At 41.0% G+C, this 18,435-nt stretch overlaps 1 long non-coding RNA gene across 1 annotated transcript in view; it reads left to right on the top strand.

Annotated features, from left to right (window-relative positions):
- Window positions 1-579: 579 nt before the first annotated feature.
- Window positions 580-18,435, top strand: part of LOC116666611 — a 1,176,059-nt gene continuing 1,158,203 nt past the window's right edge. Inside the window, exon 1 of the long non-coding RNA XR_004323553.1 lies at window positions 580-979. This is a non-coding gene — a long non-coding RNA (uncharacterized LOC116666611). The remainder of the gene's footprint in view (window positions 980-18,435) is intronic.

Below are 18,435 nucleotides of genomic sequence, written 5' to 3'. Positions count from 1 at the left end.
TCAAACAATTTAAATTTAGGGAAGAAACAAGAAAATATAACAGAAGATCTAGCCAAAGAAGAGTAGAGAACCCCGGGGTGGAGGAGGGGTTTGGATGGAAGGTCAGAAACACCCGGAGTACTGTTTTGACCTGGTGACTGGAATCAAGTAAAATGGAATGGCTCACCCCGTGAAATGCAGTCAAGTCAGGTGGGATGAAGCCTTATAAACAGCCATTAGACTTCTGAGGTGGAGGTCATGGTGACATTTGAAGGAACATTTCCATTGAGTTGTTGGTGGAAAAGGGGAATTTCAAAGAGAAAAGGAGCAATGGGATGATGAAGGAATGCGGGTAGTAAGTGCCAAGCGTCTCCTCATGAAAAGGAGATAATTAGGACCTATAAGCCAACAAGGTCAAGCCAAGGACTCAGGACGGCAGGAGTTTCACCTGTGAGAGCAAAGGGTAATTGGCGGCTTTGGACGGACCTCGCGCACGCACCAACCAACGCAGAGCTGCCGCGATGCCCGGATGTGCGCACTAGATGGCAGCAGCGGGGCCCTTTCGGCTGGGTTCGCGGTCCTATAAGACGCCGCTTGTTTAAGTACAGTCGCATTTAGTTGGAGCTGCAGGGGAGTGAGGGAGAGGAAGGTAGGACGGAGGAGAGCCGGAGAGCTTGAGGGAGAGGGGAGCTCGCTGTGTTTACGCTAGGCACAGCTTCGAGCCTCCACCGGGCCCGGGCTCGCGCTCCTGCTGAGGGGAGCGCAGCCGTTCTGGGTTCCGGCCGTCGTGCGGCAGGAGCCTGCTGGGTCTGGTTTGCTGGAGCCGGGAGAGCCCAGAGGGAAATCGAGGGAACGAGCGGCGCGTTTTGCTAGAGAGCGCGAGCGGAGAGGCGAGAGCCGGAGCGCGCGGGGAGCATCGAGCGCGGCGGAGACATGAGGACCTACTGGCTGCACAGCGTCTGGGTGCTGGGCTTCTTCCTGTCCCTCTTCTCGCTGCAAGGTAAGGGGGTCCCCAGGCCTCTTGCGCCCCCTCCTTCCTGCCGCCGGGCTCTGGGGTCGGGGGTCGGTGGAGTGAGGAGCGCTCGGAATCTGGACGGAACGCGGCTTATTTACAAGTCCCGAGGTGCTGGTGCGTTCCCTGCCCTCGCGGCTCTGCGCCCGGCCGGGTCCCGAGGCGTGCGGGAGTGTGCGGACAGACTTGCTGCATTATCCGTGGTGGTGCGGAGATGTGGAACCGGTGTGGGGGGGGGGGGGGAAGGGGGGTGCGGTGGTAGAGTGAGGTGTGTGTGTGTGTGTGTGGCGGGGATGGGGACTGGTGTGAGGGGTGGCGGCGGCGGAGCTGAGGTAGCTCCTCTGTAAACTCCAAGCGTCGCTTCAGTGTTCGCTGCCGCCGCGTCCCCAGTGCTGATACCACTGCATTCCTCCTCTTTCAAGAGGGAATTGGCATTAAGTTTAGAAGGAGGCTGGGTATGCACTCGGCACCTGGTACTTGTGTCTCTGTGCGAAATAACCCCCACAGATTCGGCACCGAGGTGGGGGGGGGGGGAAATGAATATGAATTCATGGGTTAATAGCTATGCTGACTCGGAATGGTCAATGTTTCGTGCTTGGGGGACTAAATAGCTAGTGCTCAGTGTTTACTTTGAAGAGATTTTTGGTTCTCTGTTTTGGGAGGCTATGAAACGAATTCATGAAGGTTAAAAATGAAAACAGACTGTGCGTTTCACTTACAAGCTGGCGTCCCATGTTGAACGTACGGACAGTCCACGAAGTAGTTCTAACGTAAATGTCTTTCGAATTCACCTGTCTAACACTCTTCGCAGCCGTGAGAGAACCCTGCACCGTTGGCCACAGTCTGTGCCGTATCGCTTTACCGCTGATGGTTTTGCCACAGCTTCATGTTCGGGGCATTCTGCCATCATTGGGACCTGCGCCCGCTCACGTTTCTCATACTACTGCCCACGAATCTATTCATTTACACACACATGTGCATACACACGCGCACAGTCCCTGCACAGTCCATTTCATGAACACACTGATATGAAATGATCAAACTGCCAATCTTACTGATTTTCTTCTAACAGCTGGTTGCTAATGTTACATTTGTGGTTTCATTTTTCATTGCTGGGGGATATTTTGTGTCGCTAGAGAACCCTTTTACCAGATGAAAAGAGAATAGCCTCCCTGACTCTTTACTAGTTGGAGTATTGCAAGTGAATAAATACTATGTTGAAGTTATGTTTTTTGAAATAAGCTTAGGGGAGCAGCTGGAACTCACCCATAACACAATTACAAGTTACAGGTCCTAAAAACTTCCTCTTTGTAGAACTCACTGACCCATTCCTCCACCATCTGAACTGTGAGGTCTTGTAATACTTAATTCCTCTACGAAGCATGTCTGCGTGAAAAATAGAATCCCAAACCAGCTTTGGCTTTTAATATTTTATTCCCTTGCATCTTTTTTCCTCCAGTACTTTCTCTGTAATTCCAGATACTGCTGCAGTTCAGCTTTTTCATACAGAGACATTAGCATCGTGACTGTACTCTGCTAGCAGCAGAGGTTAATCCCTTTCCTTCCTATTCCGTTTAACTCTAGGAACTTAGCTCTTCAGATAAAATGCTAAGAATGAAGTCACTAATATATGCTTCTTTTAAGTTTGAATAAAACTGTAGAATATTCATTACTCCGTTGTGGGGTCACACGAGTGAAGGGCAGATCAGAGTGCTGGGCTGTTGTTAGATAGCACTTCTAAGGGATGGGAAAGGTCTAATGGAGCACCAAACCAGATAATTCTATTTCAGGTCTTCCAGTTGCCAAAAAAAGTAAAGCTCTGCAGTCTTCAGAAATACCAAAGTTAACTATCATGGCAACCCTTTGAAATAGAGTATCTGGTGTTACTTGGTCAAAGTAGATAGTATTTCTTCCTAGAGATTCTTGTTCTTTCCAAAGAGGATTTTCAAGGGATTGCTCAGTAGAATTCAGTGAAATCATGGGAAATGGCCCTCATTGTCATGCTTCAGGGTCCTCTGATGTTTGGCAGAGTCCGGGTAGCAGTAACTTGGAGTAGTGGGTAGGAGGAGAAGGCAGCATGGCCAGAGGAGGCTAGGGAACACGGGGTCACTCACAAGCAATTGCCATCCACTCTTTCCTTCCGCCGTCATTATGGCAAGTCTGGGACTGGCTGCCTCACAACATGCACCCCTCTACATTACACACTCACACACTCCACAGTGTCCGAGTGTGTAGCCCTTTTGAATTAGCCCTATCCCTGACTACTCTCTCCCTCCTGCAGCACAGTTGTTTGTTTCTCATGGATATGTTCATAGATCCCCACTTGGTGTTCTTGGTGTTCACATCAGACTCCATTTGTTCAGAAATGTTTAATGCAAGTATTTGGAGCTGTGTGAATAGATTTTTTGAAATAATGGTTGGCCTTGTGAGACCAAGGTGGTGTAGCCCAAGTCATAACTTTGGATCCATGGGCAAGTCAGACCTGTATTGGTGTATTCTCAGGAATAATTATATTCTGTTTCTAGGTGATGATGAATTTTGAAACAGGTGATTTAAAATATATAGTCAAGATATATTTACATGTGATTAAAACCTAAATTTTTCTTGTGCTTTTTATCCAAATATCCTAGAGTACTTTGCTATAGTTGATTATTTTTTTTTCCATGTCACATCTTTGAGCAACGAACAAATGGTGAGAAGGTTACATAGTGGCCCAGCTGGGTTTTACCCTTGATATGCTGATGAATGTATTTTATATAATAACAACTCTGTTGACAAAGTATAGGTTCTCAGAACATTTCTATAACATGATTGCACTATTATCACATTTACTTTTAACCCTGAGCAAGTAAAGAGAAAAGAATTGGAATTTCTTTTTTAATTGAAGTATAGTCGGTTTACAATGTTGTGTTAATTTCTGGTATACAACACAGTGATTCAGTTATACGTATATATATTCCTTTTCATATTGTTTTTCATTATAGGCTATTTCAAGATACTTAATATAATTCCCCATGCTAAATAGTAGGACCTTGTTGTTTATCTATTTTATATATAGTAGTCAGTATTCAACTGGAATGTTTTAAAGGTAAAGGGAAACAAGCAAGCAAACAAATAAACAATAATGGAAGCACCTCACAATTCTCCATTTTGTGCCGGGCTTGGTTTGAGGCCCTTGTTCCATTGGCTCAGATCTGGCTGGGTCGCTTTGTCATCTGGCATCTGTCCCTCCTCTTACTCCAGAGCCAGGGAGCAGCCACTGCTTTCCACCGAGGTTGGCTCTGTTCTCTCCTGTGGCATCCAGGATGGCAGGCGCTGTGTGCCCTTTGGGGATTGCAGAGGAGATGAACTCCACTCGGCCCTCCCCACCCCCATCTCTGGCTCATCTGGGCATGAAGGTCACCTGGGCTTCTGCCTGCAGCCAGATTTGGGCTGTGAGAGGCCAGGAGAAGAGAATAGTGTAGTTACACTGCATCAGAGGCAGCATGGCCAACCCCTGACCGGAGCCCTGCAGCAGCTGCTCAGTGAGGGAGCAGCCGAAATGCTCAGGACCTGAATGACAGATCCCATTGTCAGGAGGCTCCCTTTAGAGAACATCTTTCAAGAACTACACCTAGACTGCTCATAGGGACACTTTGCACCCCTCCCCCCCCAAATAGTTCAAGGCCAGTGTGTTGGCAAAACCTCTCCAATGGTATTTGACACCCCTTCTGATAAGGACTCAAAAGAAGATCCTTCAAGAAATAACTTTTGAGTCCAAGTTACATGTTTTAATATTAGGTTATAGCAAGTAATTATAAAGTGAAAATACAAAGTTTCTAAATTTGCCGAAGTGACTTAAGAGTTAAGACACAGTCTGTAAGTTCTGATTTTCTGCAAAGTAGGGATATTCCGGTTACCTTCGTCACCTCGGTCATCAGTAAGCATGATTCAGTGGGTGCCCTGCAGGGAGGTCCGTTTGAGATATTGAAGATACAGTTCTTTTTTTCTAAAGTACTTACATTCCAAGGTAATGTCTGACATCACCTGTTTAAAAACAATACTGATATGGACATTCTAAAGAACCTAGCCTTTACCCTTGGAATGTTGTTTTCTCTCTAGATTTCATAGGTGGTTGAACAGACCTTGTCGCAGGTTCTAAGACTGTAATGTAATGTGAACTGCTTGTTCAAATGACTGTGATGACTGCAGAAAAATGCATATTGTGTCTTTTTGCAGGAGTTCTTTATAAATAGCTTATTAATCCAGAGAGGCACAACTGTGAGTCTAGAAGGAAAGGAATTGACCATAAGGCCATAGGATTTCTTTTATTTCCTTTGATAACTGTCTACAGGCCAACCCCAGGAGACCATAATCCATTTTCCACAATTGTGGTCAGATCCTAAAGCCAGCCCTGTCTTCTGCCATATAACAGTGTTTGTACTGGGGAGCTCTTGTTTGTCATATTACTTACATAGTGCATTTTCTTCACTATGTACTTTTCTACCCTGCCTAATAGTGTGGAATTATTTGAAATAAAAAATTAATTTCCTTACGTGATCCTTCATTTCATTTCCCTTCTGCCAAACATGACTTCCTTGTTCTGTATCATTCTTAACTATTTAAAAACATCAATGCTGCCAACATAGGCGGTGCTACTCTGAATGCTGAGTAGGAAGGTGGTCAAGGGAAGAGAACACTGAGGTGCACATTATAAAGCCTAGATACTGATTTTGAATCTACTAATAATTTCCCGATAAAAGGTAGACTGTAATCGCATTTAAGTCTCAGTTTCCTCATTTGCTGGATTGGGAAAATGGTGCCTGCCTGATGTCATTTGTATCCTTTGAAAGTTATGATGCTTCAAGGAAATGCACTATTTGTTTCTGCCAGAGAAGATGAAGAGTTAAATTAAAAGGAATTATCTGGCCGCTTGCCACCGACTGAACAGAATTTGCCAGTGTTCATAGCCATCTCTCTCCCTGCCTCCTTTCTTTATTTCTCCGGGCTTGGGTGAGAGCCATACTGAGCTCCCAGTGCTAATCTAGTGCTAAGGGGGGATCCTAGCATTGATATGGGCCTGGGTAAGCTGCTTCTGCCTCCTCACTTTGCTCAAAGGGCTTAAGCCAAAACACAAAATAAAGCAAAACAAAAAGGGAAGGGAAACATGTGTCCATTTTTAATCCCATGCTAGCCACCCTTTGTTTGTTTCCCTTTTTCATAAGCCTACAGCAGTCTCATTTTATTTCAGCTTGCAGTACTGAGGAATTGCTGAAGGAAGGAAGAAATGTTAGGGGATCTAGATTCCAATTAACTTTGCTACTGTGGCTGTGTAACTCTGTGTGAATCACTGTTTAGTAAATGAGAGTGAGAATCTGCAAGATTAATGAATCTTGCTGAGGGTGTCAGCAGACCAGAACTCTGCTGCTCAAATAACCTCCAACCCGTCTCTTCCTTTACGTTCCTCCTATCTTATTCAGGATGAAGAAAGTCAGAAAAAAGGAAGTTATGCAGGGAAATATGCTGGCATTGTTGATGTGTATAATGAGTGTTTGTGTCTTCCACTGAAATAGTGATGCTAAGGGATTCTCTGTGGGCACCATTTATAGGGCTGTTTTTATAGCCTTATTTTAAGTGCAGAATTAGGTACATTTAAACCAACAATACAACTTCATTTTTAAATGGAATGAATGCCAAGTGTTTTATGAGAAAGCAAGAATTTTTACGTGTCTTCTCAGTTTTAGGAACATGCCCCCTTTTCTCTCCTTGAGATCGTAGTTGTGTACTCTCAGGGGTGGGCAGAAAGGAGATTTACGTCTCCCCACTTCTGCCATCTCCCCTTCCTTCAGTTTGGCAGCCACAGAAGCTCTGTGCTACTCCCAGGAGAGGGGATGCGTAACAGTCCCCTAAGGAGACAGCAGCAAGATGCTGGGAGGAAACCCAGATTTGCTGTCTGTAACAAATCTCTGGGGGCGTCTGGCTGGGTCAGTCTGGTCCAGGAGCCAGCGATCAGACTTGCTTTCCACTGAGGACCCTCTGAATGAATAGGAATGGGGAGAAACTGTGATTTTTGTCTCATGTATCAGAGATAAGACTAGTCCCACTGACCTGACCCAACCCAGGGCAGGCATATCAGATGCAGGCTTGAATCTGCTCCTGGTAACAACTATGGTTTTGTTACTGAAATTTTAATTTCCTGTCTTTGCCATTAGGCACTAATGTGGTCTGAGCTGAGGAGGAAAGAGGAGAGTGGGCATTTTGTGGGTTTAAAGTTATTTTTGTTTGTGTTATGTGCACAGCATGAAGGATGGGTAGTTACGTCAGCTAGTTAGGGTATATACAAGGTAGAGAGTAATAAGAACGTGGCTGAATATGCAAAGGAAAACTAAATTCCTCCCTCCATTTCTTTCATAAATGTTTATTAAGCCTAAGCAAACACTAATAAACCTTAAAGCAAAGAAAAAAGACACTTAAAAGATAACTAATTATTACTGTAATATATAATAATGAAGTATTTAGGGTACCATGAGACTATTTTAGGGAGACTTAGCTTAGTCTTGGGAGCCAGGAAGGGCTTTCCTTGCAGAATTACATGTAATTGGATATGAGTGATGAGTAGGAGTTAGCTGTGTGGAGAGAGGGCTTTCCCAGCAAAGAGGAGTCTTGCCACTGTTTGAGGTACAAAAGAGACTAGTCTATACCAGGAGCTGAAGGAATAGAGAGGTGCAAAGACCAAGGAAGAAACGACAAGGTAAACCTTGATAGGTGAACTAAGCCCAAAGCTACAGGGCCTTGCAAGGATGTAAGATTTAGTCTAAGGCGCAAAAATAAGGGAAGATACTGACGGTCTTTAAAGAAGGAAAGTGTCACACAAGGTGTGAGTTTCTGCAAGAGGACTCTGGCTGCAGTGTAGGAAAAGGAAAAGAGCGATGGGGAGAGGGCAGTTCAGAGGCTTTTCTTGGATAAGGTAGAGGTCATGGAGGTTCTGATGGCAGTTGTGGCATTGGAGAGAGAATGAAAGCACTGATGAGAGATGCAGGGACAGAGTCGTCGTCGGGGCTGGTTGAGCGAGGTTCTCTGGCATTTGAGTACGTAAACAACCACTGTAGTTTGGGCTGAAGACACAAAATTGACTATTTAAAATGGCTGTGCTTGTATATTACCTCTCACCTGTTACTGCCTGTTGCTAACAACCTTGTGAGGTCATATAACCTTATTTCCACTTTACAGCTTAGGAAAGAGGTTTAAAGCAAGTAAAACTGGGCTTGTCTTAGAAGCCTGGCTTCTGTCTACAAATCCAGGTCTTTTCCCTTACAGTGCATTACCCTAAGTAGTGGAATAAATGGGAATGACTTACAGAATGAAAAAAAAACAAACCATTTTTGACCAACTATCTGTGTGGCCTTGGACAAGTTACTCTCTGATTCTGGAAATAATCCCTAAGGTCTCTTTGAACTCAAAAAATTAGGTGACTCTGTGATTTTATTCTCATTGGGAAGAGTCTAGTCTTAATTAGCAAAACGGCTGAATTAAATACCATTTTTAAAGAATGCAGTTTTATTACATTCAGGTACATACAGAAAAAGCTAATTCCCAACAAAGTCTTCTCAAGGAGAGGGTCTTGCTGACCTAGTTTTATGGCCAGATTAAAAAAGAACCGAATTCTTTTATAATTAGTGGCATCATTTATTTCCAGTTAAATCACTAAAATCGTAACACTAGCTGTTTGTTACATTTTTATACTGTATCTCTATAAAACTTTATGCCACTGTATGTTTGAGCTGAATTCAGTATGTATTTATTGGGAGTCTAGTACTAAATAATTCCCTAAAACGTAATAGATAAAATACAGTAAACTGTAAAGCAGATTGGTTCAGAAAACAGAGAAACTAGAGGATGGGGGTGTATTACGGACGGGACCTTAAGTCTGATATTGATGGCTAGGAGGATTTACAGGAGGAAGGAAAAAGATGAAGGATACTTCCACTGGGGTAAAAACACAAACGGGGGAACAGAGAAAGGATGTTCTGTGTTTGGGTTGTGGCATGGACTCTAGCCCGAGTAGAGTTAAGGGTTGATGCTGGAGAGTACTGACAAAGAAGCCTGGAGACTGGGGTGAACCTTGGATGCCAGGCTGAGCCATTTGTACTTGATCCTGAAAGAAATAAAGGGCCATTGATTGGTTCAGGAAGGAAGTGACATAAAGGAAATGTTGCTTCTGGAAGACTAATTTGATGCCAAGATGCCTTTTGCATACATAATACTGAGTCAAATGCAAGCCATGCCTTTGTTTACTGCAAATTCCAAGCTTCTCAGTTTTTCTGTATAAAATCTACAAATCCATGAGGCAAGAATGTAATTTGTAAAGTGCGTTGGTTCATTTCACGAGTGTATCTCTAGCATGTCATCTTAAGACACATACACACAGATGTGTGAGAGTCCTGTAGATTGGCTTTGACTAAAGGATCTATGTGAGTCTTAGGCATGTATGGTATTAGTAAAGCAGTAAGGAGTTGTGTGTGTAATGTATAGTATGAAATATATGATGAGTAGGTAGTGAGGATAGCTTTTCCTAGATTGCTGGGTTTCCGATGTAGACCATCTGTTTAGTTCTGTTCTTGTATAATATATGGTGAGAAAATATTGTTAAATAAACCTTGGCAACAGTGAAGAAACGTTGAAGTGCTTCCCATTGCATTCCAAAGCAAAGCTTGCTTCTTTTACATTCTTAGAATGAGTGAAGCGACAGTTTTCCCTGATAGGGTTTAAAGGATCATTTGTATTTTTAAAAGTTTCTCATTATAAATTAATGTGTTCATTGTAGACAAATGAGGAAACACCAAAACGCACTGGGAAAATGAAAAATTAATCATACACTCAGTACTAGAGAAATCTGTTAACTTTTGGTGGTTGTATACCATTCGAGACCTCCTCCTTCCCCCAGGCATAAATTACAAAATTAGGATCATGATTGAGATATACTCTGTGATTTACTCTTCTCTTTGAACAGCATGTCATGAAATGTTTTTCTCTGTTATCAAATATTCACCTGCAACATCTTTGTAAATGGTTGCGTAGTGTCCCATACCATAATTTATTCATCAGTGCCCTATTGAATATAATTTTTGGTGAGCGCTTTTATTTTTAAAATAGGGAGATATTACATGATGCCATCCGCAATTAATTTGTTCTTGCTTCATGACCATAGTGGTTTTTAGCGAACTTAGGAAACTGACTAGCATATTAATCCAGTGTTATTTCATCTTTCAGAAAACCATGTTGATTTTCCCCTAATAGCTTATGTTTGGTTGCTTGTTCAGTGATACATCCTTGTTAATAGATCCCATGATCTCTCCATAAGTACCTGTGTGCTCACAACAATTTGCACTTTATGAAGTGCTTTTGCTTACATTCACTTGTTTGGGCCTCAGGAATACTCTGGGGGGAAGAAAGAAGGCTAAGAGCATCAGGCACCTGTAGTGTGAGGATTGCATATATGACTTCTTGTCCAGCACCTGGCAATGGAGTGAAAGCTCTGAAAATACTAATTGCTGTTGTTACTTGAACAGTCATGGTCATGTTATCTCCTTGAATCTTTACTCTTTTTTTTTTTTTTTTTTTTGGTTAGGGATGATTATACCCCTTTTAAAGATGAGGAAACACACCTTACAAGGTTCAGTCATTTTAGTGAGATAAAATGCTAGTCAGTAGCATGGTGCTCCCCCTCCTGGCCCAGCACTCCCCTCCACTGCACCTCCTCTAGTGCGGAGAGAGCAGCAGTTGTTTCAGGCTCTTCACTGGGATTTGGCTTCATTATGAAAGGGAGTTTCACCTGGCTCCTCTCCGATGCCTGCCTGTGGGGAAATCTCTCTGGCAAATCTCAAGTTGTCTAGAATGTGGCAGTTTAAAAGCATAACTACATTGATCTACAGTCTCAAGGTCCCACCTTTGAGTTACTTTTAGAATTTGGAGATGGATACCATCCAGCAAGGATGACTCATCTACATTTGGTTTGTCAATTTGTTTTTAAAGATCGCATGTCCAGCATCCTTTGCTCTGATGGTCCCTTTAAAATAGGAAGCAGGTAATGACCCTGAGATAGACTGAGGCAAAAGATGTCGTTTCTTTGCTTTTAACTTGTTGCCCTGGGTATGCTTTCTCATTCCTGTGGCCAGGTGATGTATGTACTTGTCCTGATGCCCTCTCTTTGCTACACTTAAAGAAATTATATTAGGCTCTCTAGACTCTTGCATGCTTTTCCTTAGTTTCTTTGTTTAGACTCCTATAATTCCCGAGTTGCATTTGCAGTACCACATTTTGTGGCCTTGTTATTTAAAATCTATTTATATTTTGTACATACTTACTTTTGTGTTTCCTCTGCCTTTTAATATATCTTATACTTCATTAGTTTGTAGCAAAGGACTTCTACAAGCTTTCTTTTTGGTCTTTCTCCCACTCTCCCTCCCTTCCTTCCTTCCTTTCTGGACTTACATTTAATCTAGGCTTTAAAGTGTTTCTAGAGAGCTTTAAGACATCTTATGGGTTATTTTTATCTGTAGTTTTTTTTTTTTTTTCCTAATGATGTCATTTTGTCCCTGTTTTCTTTGCTAAAATAACAGTGTGATTGATCTCTTTGAATTTCCCTCTACCACCAGGATATAGGGTTGAGTCTTACACATGAATTAGCCTCAGTTGATTTCTGCAGCTACTTTGTGTCAAGAGTCCTGCTCCCTGACCCAACACTCATCCTTCCTATTCATTCTAGAACTACCTGTCTCAGGGTGCAGTTCTAGGGCCTATCAAACGTGCAGTTTTTTAATCCTGTTTTTTTTTCTCCTAGTCTGCATTTAAATAGTCAAAAAGCTTCATTAGTATCTGTTTTTTAGTTTTCCAACTTAGTTTCATTGTCATAATAAGGTAGAGTATTATATTTCCCAGTTGCATCATTTTAGTTATTTAGGTATAGAATTTCCAGCTACATTCAGTAAAATTAATGTTTGTTTTTAACACTAGTATACTTTATCTTATTTCTTGTTTCAAATGCTGTATCTTCTATGCATTAATTCTTCTCAAACATTCATAAGTATTTTTAGACTGTCTAATTTTGTGCATTCCCAGTGTCACTACTCCTGCTGTAGCTTCTGTTATCTCCTGTTCTAAGTGATTGCCACATACCCCTACCTGGGCTCATAGCAGTTTATTCCCTACCTTTGGGCAGAGATGCCTTTAAGTCCTTTGACTAACCCATAGGTCAGTACGGTGTCAGGGAGAAGGCGAATATAAAGGTTTCCAGCTTTGGCTCTGCCACACATGCTTTTAAGGCAAGTTGGTTAACATAACCTGATCTCGGTTTCATCATCTGAAAGGATTGGAAGAGAATATAACTAGTGTTTTCCAATGCTCAGTTTTTGTTTTGTTTTTTTTTGTAGTGTGTTTCAAATATAGTGAAGCCTTTGTCTGTATTTTTCTATAATGCTTATATGCATTGAAAGCAGGGTAAATTTTAATTTATAATACAGTAAGGTAATTTCAAAGAGCCCACCAGCTGGTAAGGTGGACTTAATCATATCACTAGACAATAGCCTCTCAATCATAGGAGGGCAATATAGGGAAACCTAGTCCCATTGATACCTACATTGATTTGAGTCAAACATCCTGCAATGTGTAAAGCTGTCCACAAAAAAGAGCAAGTAGGTGAGAATGTGAATGTTTTATGAAACCTATCATCCCTTTATGGCTCTCTCAAGAAATAGCCATAATAATAATAAGCAATATTTTCTCTGATCTGTCCTCTGATTTCAGAGATCTCTTATCTCCCTCAAATCCCTCTCCTGCAGATAGGAGGTCCCCAGAGCAGATAGGGCTTTGTAGATTTCACTTTATATACAATTCCAGACTGATCACTGTGACTCATGGAGAACTGTAGTCTTACAGATTCGGCGGTTTAGTGTGGGCTCAGTGAGAAAAAGCTGAGTGATTGGTTTGTGAGCAGGGTGAAAGGAGGAGGTTACAGAGTCTGCTCTGCACGTGTTCCCAGCTGTCGTCCTCAGTATCTTACACCCTACGCTTGGTTACCTTCCATGGTCTCCAAGTCACTCCTGTTCAGACCTCTTCCCTTACTCCTTCTGATTCATGTTTGCCTCACATGTATTCCAATAATTGATCACCTTGTTGAAATTGACAAAACACCTTCTCCCATTTGAACCACATTTTGTGACTGGACCAAAGGTTGTCTTGACCTTTATTAGTTTGTGTTCAATTTTTCAGAAAAGTTGACTCTGTTATGAAAGTATCCCTTTCCAAATTTGATATCTTTATTGTTCAAAGCTATCACATTTCAGTTATGCAAGATGAGTGAGTTCTAGAGCTCTCCTGTACAGCCTGGTGCCTACAGTTAACAATACTGTATTGTGCTCTTAAAGTATTGAGGGTAGATCTCATGTTAAGTGTTCTTACCACAAAGCAAAACAAAACAAAGAGGCATGAGGTAATGGATGTATTCAGTATCTTGACTGTGCTGATGAATAGGCATATGCATATGTCCAAACTCAACACATTGTATACATTAAAATTTTTTAGTTTTTTTGCATGTCGGTTACATTTCAGTGAAACTGTTTAAAAAAACAATAAAACAAAACAAAAATGCACCCTCCCCAAACTGTCAACTTCCAAGCACCCAGAAGACTCAAGTATGAGTTTATGGAGCTGGGTTGGAGAGCATTTCATCATCAAAATCAGTTTTTTCTTCCAACAGTGTTGTCTCCCCAATTCTCATTCTTGAGTTTTTTCAGGTTTTGCAAACAATGTTCTTTCAGGGGTAAATTACTTCCTGTATAACTTTTCATTTACTCATGCAAATTAGCCCCTCTAGAAGTCCCATTACAGAGCATTAAACCTCTCTTCTAGAACACAATAGTTCAGAGAATATTTCTGAAATGATGTCACGAAAGGAGAGCTCAGAATTGGCCTTTTCATAGATGAAAGGAGACAGTGCATTTTTAAACTATTGTCTTTGATTTCTATTTAGAAATTCACTCTTCGTCCCCATGTGAGAAAAGGGTTAGGAATGGTCTCACTGTATTGGCCTCTTAAAACCAGCGTAGAATTCTAATAGCACAAGACCAGTTTACTTGGAATATAGTTGCTGGGAATAGAATAACATATTGTGGACAGAGGCTTCATGATACATGAAAGTCACAAAGGCTGAGCTCCAGTGAAGGACTCTGCAAAGCAGGGCTGCACTATATTATCATCATCAAAATACTCAATGGTTTAAGTGTATTAACTGATTTAATTCTACTACTACTGCTACTACCACTACTACTACTATTATTATTATCACATGATGGGTGAACAAAGTGAGGCATGGAGAAGTTTCAGTTGTCTAATGTCACATAGCTAAAAAGTAGAATTTTTTTAAATTGAAGTATAATCAGTTTACAATGTTGTGTTAATTTCTGGTGTACAGCACACTGTTTCAGTCATACATAAACATACATAGGTTCATTTTCGTATCCTTTTTCATTATTATTACTACAAGGTATTGAATATAGTTCCCTGTGCTATACATAAGAAACTTAATGTTTATCTATTAGATATATAGTACTTAGTATCTGCAAATCTTAAATTCCCAATTTATCCCTTTCTACCCACTTCCCCCCTCCACTGTAACCATAAGTTTGTTCTCTATGTCTGTAAGTCTGTTTCTGTTTTGTAAATAAGTTCATTTCTGTCTTTTTTTTTTTTTTTTTTTTTTAGATTTCATGTATAAATGATACCATATGGTATTTTTCTTTCTCTTTATGGCTTTACTCAGAATTGGGTTTCGAACCTAGGTAGTTTGGCTCCAGAATCAACATGCTTAACAATTATGTAAACTGCTTCAGAATAAAGAAGGGTGTTCGTATGGGAATAATGTTGTAAATAAATAAGGATTACTTATCCATCTTTCCAAGAATTCCCACACATGTGGTCATTATCTACTAATGAAGGTTCCAAATGGCCTTCAGATTTTCTGGACTTTCATCCATGGCTCTACCTGAATTTTGTGTGCTGGGTTAACCAACACACTTGCTCTGGCAATGAGTCTCATTTAAATGAGCTCCATTAGATGTAAAGCCATTTGCAGAGATAGGTGGGAGAGATGGTGAAAATGGCAATGACAGTGATGGCCGTGATGCTGCGGAGGCTGGTGCAGTGTAGTGGTGAAGCCCCATGCAGCAAGTCAGCAACATTTACAGAGCAAAGCTCTAGAGAGGTAGCTTTTTAATACAAGGGCTCAGGTTTTAATACCAACTGCTACAGCAGAGAGAATATTTGATATTGTGAGAGAGAGAAAAATATGTATCTTTTGAGTAAATAGGGTCAGTCTTCTAGGCAGCATTTGGCCCAGCAGATTTTCTTTTTCTGATAGAGAACAGAAATTGTCTAAAATTTTCCATCCATAGTAAGAAGACATTTCAGATGATGCTGTGGGAAAAAGGCATCCCTGTTTTATACACGCTGTATTGTAGAGGGCAATAGCAGAATACCCTTTACAATGTTCAGATTAAATAAGATCCATTACTTGTATTAAGACATGAAGATTACAGAAGTGGAAAGAAGTGAATGAACTTGGAAAACTTTGGCTATTAATGCCAGAATTTTCTCATGTAAAAGAAGGTTAATATTGCCTACTTCATAGAGTTTTAAGAATATTAAATGTGATAACATGTTTGAAAAACTGCAGCACACCATATAAATTTGGTATCTCTCATTGACGTTAAATATGTGCATCATTTTGGCACAACATACATTTAGCAGTATTCTTTTTAAATTTAGAATTTTTGATTCTTCACTTGGACAAATGTTGCTAACAAGAATTTCTCTCCATTAATTCAACTTAGAAGATTGATGTGTAACCTTTCTTTCCTTTCCCCAATAAAGATGTACTTGTTTGTTTACAGTCCTGTCAAGGTTTATTCAACTCTGCCTCTTAGATTGTTTCTCCCAAGCCTCTGTTTTAAAAGGCTTTCCTTGCCTAGATGCTTGTAAACAAGTCTTGCCTGTCTGTCAGCAATCCGCAGCTCTGCCACTCTTTTTGAAGTTGGGCTTCAGTGGATCTTTGAAGGCTGACTCCATCCTCCTGGCTTGTGTAGGTCCCATGCCACCTCATCACATACCTGCTGCACATGGTATTCACTATCATTCTCTACACATGCCTTGCCTGGCAGGACCATGTGATTAGAAGCGTCACTTTTGGGCTGATACTACCGCCTTAGAGACCAAGTACCAAAAAGGAGCAGTCCAAACATTGCTGCCACATGGGGAGTAAGCTCCGTAATACTTGGAAGGCAAAGTTGTGCTTGGAAGTAGATGCCTCTCCCTTCTGGCTGAAGTTTTTTTTGTTGTTGTTTTGTTTTTTGGTAAAAACTTTTGATGGATTTCCTGCTGGAGGAATTAGCTGGCTGCTTCCTCTCATTCTAGGGTGAGATTCTTTTTCTCCTTCTGGCAAATCTTTAATAATGATGTCTTATTCTCTAGCAGGCCTCCTAGGACCACAGCCTACCATTACCTTTCCCCCTCAACATCTCATCTCTTCTTCTCATCTTCAAATGAGTTTTCATATTACCTTTCAGCTACAAAGAGGACTTGATTTACTTATTAGCTAATTTTTCTGCCTCCAGACAAACTATCAGAACGGAAGTGCTATTTTTGACAATTTTAGTGAGAAACACCCCCTTGTTAGGTAGCAGCTGCTGCGAGATCCTGTAGTCTCCATTTCAATATTGCATCAGGTATATTGTTCAGCAGATAATGCAACTTTGGGAGGGTACTCATTGGTTATATATGACCAGTGTATGAAAATACAGGGTAAAATATGTTAAGGAGCAATCCAGAAGCCCTATGGCTAAAGTTCTTAAAGTGTGGTGCCTGGATCAGTGGCAAAGATGCCATCTGGGAACCTGTTGTGAATGCAAATCATCAGGCTCCACCTGAGACCTTATGAAGTCAAACTATGAAGGAAAAGCCCAGTAGTTCCACTTACCTGGTTTAACAATACTGCAAGGTGATTCTGCTGACAGCTAAAGTTTGAGAACCACTGCCCTTTGGGATGAGGCACAAGACCTCAATTAATTAGCTCATGGTGGTGATGCTCAATGAAGACTCCCCTGTGCTAGATCTTCATGTATCTGCTAGAAAATGTAAAAGAAAGTTGGTGTGGATCAGTCTTTCTTCACTGCAGTCCAGATGTTGGAAGTTTTCTAGCAAAAAGGAATACTAAAATTTCCTCCATCAGAGAAATTGGAGATAAAAGTTAACACTAGGTGCTGTAACAAATAACCATAGCCCTTCCCCACAATGTAGGAGAGGTTGAATACAATAGGAGTATGTGTCTCATAGTCCAAGGGAGTTTCAGGTCACCAGGAAGCCTCTGATCCTTACAGTTGTTGGGGACCCAGGCTGCTGATATTTCTGACAACCTTAACACATGACTTAAAAGATTGCCCCAGGAGTTGTATCCATAAAAAAAAAGAATGAGTAAGCAAGGGACAAATTGATAGTGAATCCTGGAAGTGCTATGCATCACTTCTGATCATATTTCATTGAGTAGAAGTAAATCACATGGTTCTACCCCATGTAATGAACACTGGGAAATGTAGTCAGCCTGTTTCCTAGGAAGAAGAGGAAACATTTTGGTAAGTAGCAGTCTGTTTTGCACATCTCTTTTGATCTTATTCAAAGGGGAACTTTATTTTCAAGTTATGATCTTATATAAGAAGTCTAAGAAAGAGTTCTCATTCTGTTATCTCCATAATTTTGCAAGTGACTTAGAGGCTATGGTGTTCTCACAGAAACACAAGAGGGACTGTTAAAAGCAGGACATATACTGCTGAGTTGGTGGTTAAATTTCCCTATACTGTGGAAATTTGGACTTTTGATACCTGGTCCCTGATATCTGGACGTTGAATTGAATTGGTATATATCATATTTTGAAACTGATTTTTAGGTATCAGGTGAAAAATGCTCAAATATCAAATGTTTTAAACTAAAACATTGGAATCAGAGTCGGGAGACTTGAGGAGCTTATCAAAAAGGTACCAGTTTTTCTGCAGAAATTCCTTTCTTAGTAAGATAGTGGAGTTAGACTAGATAATTCTGATGGTCTCTTCCAGTGCTGAAATGTTAGGAGAGCAACTGCATTTTCTGTGCTTGAAATTATTTGTCAACTAACACTGAGTGCCATCTATGTTCAAGACATTGCACTCAGTGCTAGACAAACACTGGACCAAACTTCTGTCCTCAGGGAGCTCACAGTCTGTTGGTAATGGAGATACCTATTTTAGCAGATAATTATTAAGCAGTGTAATATGCAAAATGATCTATATATTTAAAAACACTGATTTAGTAAAATTGAAAAAATCAAGGTATTGAAGAAATTATTGCCCTTTAATGAAAATCTTGGAGTTACTTTTGTTCTTGTT

The sequence above is a fragment of the Camelus ferus genome, chromosome 1 (assembly GCF_009834535.1).
Source record: "Camelus ferus isolate YT-003-E chromosome 1, BCGSAC_Cfer_1.0, whole genome shotgun sequence".
NCBI lineage: Eukaryota > Metazoa > Chordata > Mammalia > Artiodactyla > Camelidae > Camelus > Camelus ferus.
The sequence above is the reverse complement of the archived record's forward strand: the minus strand, read 5'-3'. Positions and strand labels throughout refer to the sequence as shown.